Below are 13181 nucleotides of genomic sequence, written 5' to 3'. Positions count from 1 at the left end.
GATGGCTTGGTTCGAGGCTTAACATAATTGTTATAAATATATTTGTAAAAGTCTATGGCGAAAATGAATGGGGAATATTAAGTGACCCCAGGAATCCACTTCCGCTGCAATGCTCTATTGTCTAAATTATTTTTTTGCAATGGACATATGTAATAAGTGAGAGGGAGTCATTTGGGAACCCTTGTATTACAGCATAGGCCTAGACTAGAGCATACAGAAAACCACTCCTGCTCCTTTTTTCAGGAGACAGCTGAAGGTTCAACCATGCAAGGATAAATAAAACCTATGTCTGACTGGGAAAAACATGAATGCTAGTCTTAATGTCATAATGTGAAACATATAGTCATGCTCATGCACGATATAGTAGGAAAGATATGGAATAGGTTATAGTGATTGAAATGCAAGGTAAGGCAGGACGAGAATGGAGCCTGTTGGATTCTGGGCAAGAGCACAGAAAGTGGAATAAGAAGATGGGATTAAACTAGTGAATCTTGTGTTTTCGCTTTCCTCCCTCTTTAACAACTGTATTAAATATGATGATTATTATTATTACCGACATTTTGTTTACCACTACTGTATTATTTTACACATAGGCCTACACATGAATAGAATCACTGTATGACATGGAAAATGTTAGGGGCTTATAAAGGCATGGTTGAGTAACCTATAAACTCAGCTGCCTAGGCTTATATAGATTGCAACTGGCATGAATATAAATGAGTCAATTCAAACTTTATTTTATTTTCATTGTTGTTGGTCAATAGTCAACATTAACAACGAAAGCAAAGAAACAAAAACATAGACAAACTAGAAGAAGTGCTCTTCCGAGCACAGGTCTCCACCAGCCACGCGTCCTGGTGGTGCTATAATAGGCAAATGTAAAAAGGGTGGCATGTGTTCTTCACCAATCTTAGGCCTTTCATGGCGCCACCATGAGGCTGATTTGAACATTTTGTAGTGTAATTTCTTCCTTGGCCTTTTGCGAATGTGCGTGCACAATTCATTACAATTGCACACTGTGTTTGATTTGAGGCATTTTGTTTGAAACGGATCAATCCTGCAAAGTTTGGAGGCGAATCTTAGCCAATCAGGATGGAATATTTAATACAGGACAGATCCGTCTTGATCATATGACTGTAGAGATACTGTGTACTGATTTGTGTTCATTTTGGGTAAAATCTGAAGGAGTAATATCCAAAAATGTGTCTTACATAAGTCAGCCTCCTGGTGGCGCTATAAAAGGCTGAAAAATGCAAGGAAAGGGTTTTTCTATAGGGAGTGTGCTTACAAAGTTTGAAACTGATCGGTGGAGTTATAGGTAAAACCACGAATTGGCCTGTTATAGCACCACCATGAGGCTGATTTCAAAAATTTGAAGTGGCATTTCTTCCTCATCCTAGTGGGAACGTGTGTGCGCGATTTCATGTTAATTGCACTCTGCGCTTGTGATTTGAGGCATTTTGTCCAAAACGGACCAATCTTACAAACTTTGAAAGCCAATCTCAGCCAATCAGGATGGAATATGGACAATCAGAGAGATCAATGTCGATCACATGACTGTGGAGATACTGTCTACCGATTTGCGTGATTACTGGCCAAAAGGTAATTTTGCACAAATTGGCCTCCTGGTGGCGCTAGAACAGGCCCATGTGAAAAATGTGGGGCAGAGGTTCTGAATTGGCATCCAGGGAGTGTGCTTACAAAGTTTGAAACTGATCGGTGGAGTTATAGGTAATACCACGAATCGGCCTGTTATAGCGCCACCATGAGGCTGATTTCAAAAATTTGAAGTGGCATTTCTTCCTCGGCCTAGTGGGAACCTGTGTGCGCGATTTCATGTTAACCTGTTTAATCCCGAATTTTTCCCAGACTTAAGAATATTCAAATATTGTGTCATTAGTAACCCTTTGAAATAATCAATCATATTATTTTTTAATTTTCATGAAAAAGTAGGTGAAAAGGTGTGTTTTATGACCGGTCACAATTGGATAATGTGTTGTATCAACCTTTTAAAGAGTATATAGTCAATATTGTTATCCTAGAAAGTGAAAATCTTACACCAAAGGCCATAACTACCTACCTACCACTGTACTGCATCCCTCATTAAACTAACTACCAGTAAGACGCCCAAGGGTGAACCATATATTGGTCATCTGGCCAGTGATGTATATCGGACCAGTTACCCATATATAGAGACCCCTGGTACCCATAGATATTAACAGATGTGGGCTTAATATTGATGACATCATCAATATTGATGATGTCACCGTTTTTCATAATAAACTGCGGTTTCAACCATCCACCATCTAACTATCTACATACCATGATAGTGCATCCTTCATTTAAAGACCTACAGTATCTACCACCATACTGGGTCCCTTATCTAACTACTTACCTACCACCACTGCAGCCCTCATACAACAACCTACCTACCACCATACAGCATCCCTTCATCTAACCACCTACATACATACCAATCACCATATTGCATCCCTCATCTAACCATACCACACCACACTGCATCGCTCATCTAACTACCCTCTTACCACCATATTGCATCCATCATCTAACTACCTACCTACCTACCACCATAATGAATCCCTCATCTACCTACTGTACATACCTACCTACCACCAAACTGCATCCATCATCTAACTACATACCTACCACCTTACAGCATCTATCACCTACCTACCTACCTACCTACCTACCTACCTACCTACCTACTTACCTACCTACCTACCTAACATACTGCATCCATCATCTAACTACCTACCTACCACCTTACTGCATCCATCATCTAGCTATGTACCTCCATACTGCATCCCTAATCTAACTATCTACCTACCAACCACCACAGCATATGGTCTACCTACCTACTACCATCATCCTGCATCTAACTAACAACAGTACCTTCCCACCAACATATTGCATCCCTCATCTACTACCTACCACCATACAGTGTCCTTCATCTACTAACTACCAACCACCATACCGTATCCATCATTTAACTACCTACAGTACTCCACGATACTGCATCCCTCATCTTACTACTTACCTACCACCATCTGTGTGGCTGGTTCTACAGACAGGGATCTCCATATATGGGCATAAAAGGGATTGTATGTATTATGTCAGATGTCATAGACTTCATAGGTCTTTCACATAACAAATAACTGAGTATAAGCATGTTTGGGGTCTCACAGCATATACAGTACAAGGATCTCCATATATCGGTACCAGGGGTCTCCATATGGGTAACTGGTCCAATATACGTACATAACTGGTCAGATGGCCAAGACATGGCGTGACCTCACCCTTCATGGCAAGGTCGCTTGTCGCCCTTAGGCGTTTTACTAGTAAGTCATCGTTCCACTCATCTACTTGCATAAATTCTGCACGTGCATTCAACAGCCTGGCTTGCCCCTAATAACCTGTTTGCCCCTAATAGTCCATCACACATCAATATCACAATTACTGAGGACAGCATCTTTCTCACTTTGAGACACTGCAATGTTGCATGCCTTGTCTGGGAGCTAATTTTCATCCAACATACAAGTAAGACTCAATAATTGAGATAAGCGACCGTCAGGTGGCCTTTTTAGCGGGCTGCAGTGGCGGGGTCCGCCGCAAGGCCTTTTTAGCATTCAATAACATTTTATAGCCTCATAAATGAAGAAAATAATTACGGTCACTATTGTGACCGGTGGGATTAAACGGGTTGCACTCTGCATTTGTGATTTGAGGCATTTTGTCCAAAATGGACCAATCTTACAAACTTTGAAAGCCAATATCAGCCAATCAGGATGGAATATGGACAATCAGACAGATCCGTGTTGATCACATGACTGTAGAGATGCTGTCTACCGATTTGCGTGATTTTTGGACAAAATCTGTAGGAGTAGTGTACAGAAATGTGTTTTGCAAACAGCGGCCTCATGGTGGCGCTAGAACAGGGCCATTTGAAAAATGTGGGGCAGAGGTTCTGAATTGGCATCCAGGGAGTGTGTGTGCTCATTTTGGCAGCGTCCGGGCCAACGGCGCCGGAGATTAGCTGTACACAAACTCGGAGGACGGACGGACGGACGCACAGACAGGGGCGAAAACATACTCTCCCCCTGCCTTCGGCTGGTGGAGACACACCCCTCCCCCCTCATTCTCAGACGATACAGAGAAGATGTCTCACGCGTATGTGTGAGTCCGGCCTTAATCTAGCACCTCTGCTCTAACCTCGCCTACCAGGCTTTCTCCGGAGAGAGAGCCTGGTGTTCGTTCACAACAGACCGTTTGGTTTCCGCCTAAAGCGCGGAAACCACTATAGATGCGGCGTCGCTTTGATTTGGTCCCCTCCGTTTGTTTCCCCAATCCCTTTTAAAATGCTGGAGTAGCCTACGCAGTCTTGCCAGTCGCTACGAGTTGGATTAAAAGATGCACATACCAAACAAATTTTTTGAAGGCAAAACTACGCCTCATCAAGGTGTTTATTAGGTCGGCCCTAAAAGTATGTCCTTCGGTGCAGGGGAATGTTTTGGGTTAAAACTGAATCCGGTTGATAGTTCCGGCCAAAGTGTAGTCCGTCTAGGACTACAACATGACGTAAAGTGGTTTCCGCTCCCGACCGGATCAAACCCCGTAAAGTGAACTGATCCCAGACTACCTCTGCTCTGCTAGAACACTCCATCATCGCAGCTCCAGTACACTGACACGCCCCCATAAACCTTCCTCTTTTCCCCTTCCCTTTACCCATTTCCTTCCCTGATAAAAACTAAACCAACAGCACCACCTACGTCCGTCCGTCTATCCAACACTCCGCAGCTCGTATCTTAAGTTGAAGGTAATTAAACTCTTTTATATTTTACAAACACATAGTGTACGTTGTTTGCACATGTATGGATAAATGGTCCAATGAAACACGGAGCCTCCAGTGGATATTGAGGGTCGGAACGCTCTTTTTAAGAGAACTAGCGAGCATTATCGCATAGCTGCTAATTCTAGTCCTGTTGTTTGTTGTTGGAGGTTAATGTCTTGTGGAATTTCATGTGGTCTTCTTTGTACACGATGTTACACTTGTACTACCATTACTGTTGTTGTTAGCCTACAACTCACCAGGACTTAGCCTACACGTATTCATTCATACATTTTTATTCACAAAACGCCACAGCCAGTGGTGTAAAGTAACCTAGGCTTATAAGGTAAACTTAAAGGGATATTTCACTTTCAAAAAAACGTTTTGTCATTTTATCGTCTAATCAGGCTTTTGGAAACACCCAGGACGGTTTTTGAATTTCTTCATTCAGCATTCAGATATTTGTGGGCTCGCCTGGAAGGCGAGCACACGTATGTTATCAATAGGCCTATTTATCTATCAGTCAGTCAGTCAGTCAGTATCTCCTCAAAACTTTGGCGCGATTCATCTCCTAAACGCTTACACCTTTCAACACCATTCAAATTTTTATGTGTTCAGCTTACTGAGGACACGTGTGTGCTTGTATTTTTCGTTTTGAAATGTTTTGTAGTATAAATATAAAAAAATAAAAATGTTTAACTTTAAGCACCCAATGCATTTCCAATGGGTTTAGTGAGTGGGGAGAGAGTGTAGACAGAGGAAAGGGACCCATGTTTATGTTAAGGCGCTGTGGCTGTAATGTTCACACTTCAGATATGCTCTTTATATCAATGCGTTCACACAGGTCTGCTCTCTGATTTGATCCAAATATCTAAGCTGTGTGATGTAGTCTATATATTCGGAGTTAAAACTACAAATATCTATAAATGTCCCTCTCCACTCTACTGATTGAGACAGCTGTGATTAAAGGCCTGTCTGTCATTGGCTGTTCGGTGGTGCTGCAAAGTAACCAAGTACATTTACTCAAGTATATACAAGTACTTTTTTTTTGTACTACCTACAGTACATTTTTGAGGTACTTTTACTCTACTTTCCATTTTTGTTACATATACTCTACTATAAATACAGCATTTGACAGCTTCAGTTACTTGTTACTTTGCAGATTTTATTATTAATTAAAAAATCACACCCGTGTGAACTGAGCGGTGGTTTACCCCCCCCCCCCCCCCCCCCCTTCCCCCCTGTGTGTGTGTGTGTGTGTGCCTGGTCTGGCCTGGCCTGAACAACAGCGCCCCTCCCTTAACATGTGTGGTCATAAAAGGTACTGCAGGCCTGCAGGCTACATACAGACACACACACACACGCACACACACACGCATACACACACGGCCACGTATAGGAGACGGTGTAACCACCGCTCAAAAACATAGATGGACCACTTAATACTGCTATGAAGTTGATCTACAATGTGCACACGCACGCGCACGCACGCACGCACGCACGCACGCACACACACACACACACACACACACACACACACACACACACACACACACACACACACACACACACAAACAACTGTTACTGTGTTACTGTGGAGACGTTTGCTTGTATTTGTCTTTGAGACATGTTTTGTAGTGTTTTAGAAATTTTACTTAAAAAGAATAAGGTTTTAGGATCCCGGGCAATGGGATTTACAGTATATATCCTAGAACCCGCAGGGACACTCAGCCGTATTAGTGGTTGTTGTTGGTTGTCAGGGAGATATCACAACCAATGCATTTTCAAATCAGATCCACAAACACAATAAAAGTCATGCTCCACTCCTCAGTCTGGAGTGGCCACATAGAAGAACGCCTTGGTTATAGACATAGTGGAGGACAGATGTGATCTGGGATTGTTAACCTACAGTATATGCACTCAATATACACCTCTAGAACACATAGAATATGTACAGTAAGGTTCAGTACAGTACAGTAAGGTTCAGTAGAGTACAGTAAAGTACAGAAAGGTACAGTACAGTAAGGTATAGTAGAGTACAGTACAGTAAGGTACAGTAAAGTACAAAACAATACAGTAAGGTACAGTAGAGTACAGTAAAGTACAGTAGAGTACAGTAAAGTACAATAAAGTACAGTAAGGTACAGTAGAGTACAGTAAAGTACAGTAGAGTACAGTAAAGTACAGTATAGTAAGGCACAGTAGAGTACAGTACAGTAAGGTACAGTACTGTACAGTAGAGTACAGTATAGTATAGTACAGTAAGGTACAGTACAGTAAGGTACAGTAAAGTACAGTAAGGTACAGTACAGTAGAGTACAGTAAAGTACAGTAAGTTACAGTAGAGTACAGTAATTTACAGTGAGGTACAGTAGAGTACAGTAAAGTACAGTAAGTTACAGTAAAGTACAGTACAGTACAGTACAGTAAGGTGCAGTACAGTATAGTAAGGTACGGTACAATACTGTAAGGTACTGTACCTTACAGTACCTTAAAGTATGCTATTTGTTGGGTTGGAAGCGAGCCCACACTGTTTCGAAGGAACAGTATTTCTAGTTGATATTCATTTCCCCCTATTTTCCCCCTTCCAGGACCTTCCTATACAAAGCCATTATAACTTTAAACTCCATTTTAACCATGATAGATTCAATGAAAACAACTGTCCCTTTTTCCAGTGACTCCTAACGGTCGATTCACACTCTTATAAAGAGCCTAACTTATTTCGGTTCGGGAGGGCTCCCCGACCCGAATTTATTTAAGTTTGGGGGGAGTCCATTCATACTTTCTTAACGGCTAGTGCCGAAGTCGCTTGTAAATATTGGAGGTCCATGGCATGACAACGTTTGTGGCCGATACATGAGCGTTGCAGCAAAGCTGAGACATGCAGCAAAGCTGTGTGTGTTTCGCACGCGCCTCCCAGTCCATTACTCTCGTCTCCAGCCAGAGCGAGAACCAGCTGACAATGTATCCGCTCTGCGACGCTCAATACACGGCCACACAAGCATTTGGAAGTCTGCGTGTCTCCCTCCCAAACGACCGCTGTTTCCTTGTCTTCACAGCCGAAAATATTAAATTGGAGCCGGGCTGAATGAATGAGAAGACACCGCTGAGTACCGAAATTAAGTCGGGAGGTCACAAAAAAAGGACGGGTGTTTTCAATGAATCTATCATGGTTAAAATGGCGTTTGAAGTTATAATGGGTTTGTATAGGAAGGTCCTGGAAGGGGGGGAAATGAATATCAAATATCTAAATACTGAATAAAGACATTCAAAAACTGTCCTGGGTATTTCCAAAAGCCTGATTAGATGATAAAATGACAAAAAGCTTTTTTGAAATTGAAATATCCCTTTAAGTATAGAGCCTATACTTTTGAGTTATCTGTACTTTGCTTGAGTATTTACAATTTCCAAATATTGTACTTTTACTACAATCATTTGAGAGCTTGTAGATTAAAATTAATGTAGGCCTATAAACATAGGCCTACATTAACACAACTTCATTTCGGCCATTTTAAAATGGCACTAATGAACGTCAAGTACAGAATTATTAGTCCTGTTTTTGCTCTTCTAGTTCTCAACTTGCCTTAAGACGCCCTATAAGACGCCCGTAGATGTTGTTAGACATCTCGCAAATATTATAGACAATTCAAGTCAATTCATGTCCATTACCATGTGTTATGCACGTGTCTGCTAGATGTATTTTCACGCGTCTACTAGATGCAAGAAAATGCAAGTCACGGTGGGCTGGCAGACGGGACATGAGAGAGACGAGTGTCTGGCTCATGTCCTGGATGAAGTTCCTCTTCGTGAACTTATGCACCTGGAGATGGAAGTGTCTTCATACTGTGGTTAGGAGGACTTCTTAACAGTCCTCTGCCTAATTTGGGCTTAACTCATTGACTGCGCCGCCACGAGTTCCCCGAGTTTTTTCCATTGTCTGAGGCTGCGACGCCCGAGTTTCACGAGTTGGGGCTGTTTTCAAGGTTTATGCAAAAGTACACTTTCCCCTAGCCTGTGACAAAATGTCATGTTGCTATGATAAAAGGGTGGTTAAAAATCACACATCAAAGTCAGCTTGTTTGAAAACAAAGGAGAAATCGACCTCCCCATGAACCCAAAGTGAACTCATTTATCAGGACACGGCTCCGCCGACACAGTGCGGCGCGGCCGCAGCAGTGGTGGTGTCAGACAATGAAAACAAAACAAGCAGATCTTCAAGCAGACCATTCTGCATGAATCAAAAACATTTTCACTTGAAAAGCTGTGACCTGCTGCACTGAGTCACCCTAACCCACACACAGCTCCATATACACGCAAAAAAGTTCAAAGTCTCTACAACAAAAGTTTACCAAAACAGCAAGACAACAATGGCTACATCAGAGCCTCGTAGCAACCGCCCGGCCTCTCAGGCCTCTCTATACCAAAACAAGCCAACACAAACACATCAACAACACAGCAACACCTCCCCGATGAAAGCATTCACAAATCAACACTCAAAATGTTATAAAAGTTTCAACATGAACTTACCTCAGTGTGAGGAGGAGAGCGTTGGTGTAACACACACATACAGAGAGAGAGACAGACAGATAATTCCAGTGCCGTTTAGTGTCCAGTAGATCAGTAATCCTATAGTTTCATTCGTGTAGTTTTCTTTTTTCGTTGTTTGTGAGCGGGTTTCATGCCCACACCGCGGAAGCCTAAGGCCCCGGCCGGGCGCAGCAAGCGCCCGACGGCTAGCCATGGTTCGCCGGTCGCCTCTGGTTCTGGTTCCCGTCGCGAACCAGCCCGATCCTGCACTGGACGCGGGCGAGGTAGAGGGGCTAGAGGGCCTCCATCGAACCCCGGTCCTGGTCAGACCACCATGGATTCCTTTCTAATCGCCAATTTGCCCCGTCCGGAGACGGATACGGAGTACGAGACGGAGGAAGAAGAGGCGGCGTCGCCGTCCCAACAACACACACCGCGGGCAGACACGGCTCCACTGCCCGCACTCCTCACGCCGGAATCGGTGGCTCGCCGTCCCAAACACCGGATTGAGGCCACGCGAAGAACGCTCTGCCATGCCCATGTCGCCGAGAGATAATATCGAGACTCACTATCTCTCCCAGTCCCAGAGTGAGATGTATGTATTATCCTAATCCATATCATTGATCCATTCAAAAACAGCAGATAGCAGTCAGTGCAAGTTCACAGCGCATCACTTCGTAGCCTACTTTCCTGAGCTAACTTTCGCTAAATTATTCACTCAATCAAATGATGTGTACAGGTCCGTGTCCGAGGACTTCTCCTCTCCGATGCAGATGATGTCATCGGCAGCACTGGTGATTTTGAGTGGCACCCCCCGGAGAGCAAAGATGACTCTTTCTTTGCGCGTAAGTTGTGCACATGCAGCACACATTGCGCGCGTGCACACACACACACACACACACACACACACACACACACACACACACACACACACACACACACACACACACACACACACACACACACACATGGAAACAGAACTTTTCATTCAATTTGAGGAGTAAATCATTTATTTTATTTTGGTATGCGTTTTCAGAAGCTGATCAAGGAAGTGCTTCTCTGTCAGGCACTGGGACACAGAGACCTTCAAGCAAAGGAACAGGCAAAGGTAAGATAAAAATAATGATATTTTATATATATATATGTGTGTATATATATATATGTGTGTATATGTATATATATATATATATATATATATATATATATATTATATGTAATGTATATATATATATATATATATATATATATATATATATATATATATATATATATATATATATATATATATATATACACATATAAATATCATTATTTTTATCTTACCTTTGCCTGTTCCTTTGCTTGAAGGTCTCTGTGTCCCAGTGCCTGACAGAGAAGCACTGGTGATGGAAGCACTTCCATCACCAGTGCTGCCGATGACATCATCTGCATCGGAGAAGTCCTCGGACACGGACCTGTACACATCATTTGATTTTGGTGCCGCCTCTTCTTCCTCCGTCTCGTACTCCGTATCCGTCTCCGGACGGGGCAAATTGGCGATTAGAAAGGCATCCATGGTGGTCTGACCAGGACCGGGGTTCGATGGAGGCCCTCTAGCCCCTCTACCTCGCCCGCGTCCAGGGCAGGATCGGGCTGGTTCGCGACGGGAACCAGAACTAGAGGCGACCGGTGAACCATGGCTAGCCGTCGGGCGCTTGCTGTGCCCGGCCGGGGCCTTAGGCTTCCGCGGTGAGGGCATGAAACCCGCTCACAAACAACGAAAAAAGAAAAAGAAAACTACACGAATGAAACTATAGGATTACTGATCTACTGACACTAAACGGCACTGGAATTATCTGTCTCTCTCTCTCTGTGTGTGTGTGTTACACCAACGCTCTCCTCATCACACTGAGGTAAGTTCATGTTGAAACTTTTATAACATTTTGAGTGTTGATTTGTCAATGCTTTCATCTGGGAGGTGTTGCTGTGTTGTTGATGTGTTTGTGTTGGCTTGAGCTTCACCGAAGCCATTGTCGAAGCCTGGTGCACCCCGCGACCCACCCAACCCCTCTGGCCCGATTCTCGGACTGTGAGGAGGTCAGCCCATGTCCCTGAAAAGATACCGCCCAGACCACGAAGGAGAAACCCTACAAGGGTCTGCTACATCTGCAGCAAAATACACAAGAAAAGGAGTGAGACCTCATTCTACTGCCATCTGTGTCTTGTGCCTTTGCACAGGAGGCTTTGTTTCGAACGGTACCACGCAGAGATTGACTATGAGCATGCAAGCGGTGCTCGACGTCGATGATAGACAGACACATTTTGATGACATGAGTGTAGACATACTGTGTACCGATTTGCGTGATTTTAGGGCAAATTCTGTCGGAGCAGTGTCCAAAAATGTGTTTGAAAAAATCGGCCTGATGGTGGCGCTATATGGGACAGATCCATTTTGATGACATGAGTGTAGACATACTGTGTAGCGATTTGCGTGATTTTAGGGCAAAATCTGTAGGAGTAGTGTCCAAAAATGTGTTTTGAAAAATTGGCCTGAAGGTGGCGCTAAATGAGAGCTCCATGTTGATGACATCAGTGTAGAGCAAGTATGTACCGATTTGCGTGATTTTAGGGCAAAATTTGTAGGAGCAGTGTCCAAAAATGTGTTTTGCAAGAATCGGCCTCAAGGTGGCGCTAGAAGAGGGGCATGTGAGAATTGATGGGTGGAGGTTGTAGTTTGGCAGGCAAGGAGTGTGTGTGCAAAATTTGGCATGGATCTGGGCAACGGTTGCGGAGATACGATGTGACGTGCAAAAGTGTGATGTGTGACGGACGGACAGACAATGTGCCCATTACACTGTAAGAAAATATTGTTTTGTTTCAGATCATAAAGTAAGCATCTCATGTAATAAATAAAGAGCTGTGAGTAAAAAAAAATAGTTGTTTGCTTGAAAAGAGACCATTCACAAAAACGTATTTTTCTCCAGTTGTTATTCTGAGAGGGCTTGGTTTTGGTGAAACAAGGGTTTTCAAATGGCTATAACTAAAGAAGTGTACATGATAAAAACATAATTATTTTTTCTGTGGAAACTAGAAGTTATCCTCTTTCATCTGGGCCATGGCATGACATAGTCATCATTAGACAGAATTTAAAAAAAAATGGTAAACATGGTAAGAAATCAAGAAATGCTTGGCAACCTAGCTTGATAGTTCACTTTTAATTAATGGTGGCAGTCAATGAGTTAAGAAAGGTGTTGCAAATGTTCCGTTCCAGTATGTTTCCGTTTTACTGTTAAAAAGTGCATTGTCATTGTAAGAGAGGAAGTTTTCGGGTATAAAGACAGGTGGTTTAGCTGTTTTTTTGTGCTGCCGATGACATCATCTGCATCGGAGAAGTCCTCGGACACGGACCTGTACACATCATTTGATTTTGGTGCCGCCTCTTCTTCCTCCGTCTCGTACTCCGTATCCGTCTCCGGACGGGGCAAATTGGCGATTAGAAAGGCATCCATGGTGGTCTGACCAGGACCGGGGTTCGATGGAGGCCCTCTAGCCCCTCTACCTCGCCCGCGTCCAGGGCAGGATCGGGCTGGTTCGCGACGGGAACCAGAACTAGAGGCGACCGGTGAACCATGGCTAGCCGTCGGGCGCTTGCTGTGCCCGGCCGGGGCCTTAGGCTTCCGCGGTGAGGGCATGAAACCCGCTCACAAACAACGAAAAAAGAAAAAGAAAACTACACGAATGAAACTATAGGATTACTGATCTACTGACACTAAACGGCACTGGAATTATCTGTCTCTCTCTCTCTGTGTGTGTGTGTTACACCAACGCT

This window comes from Nannobrachium achirus, assembly GCF_963921795.1.
Source record: "Nannobrachium achirus genome assembly, chromosome: 16".
Taxonomy (NCBI): Eukaryota; Metazoa; Chordata; class Actinopteri; order Myctophiformes; family Myctophidae; genus Nannobrachium; species Nannobrachium achirus.
Note: the sequence above shows the minus strand (reverse complement) of the source record.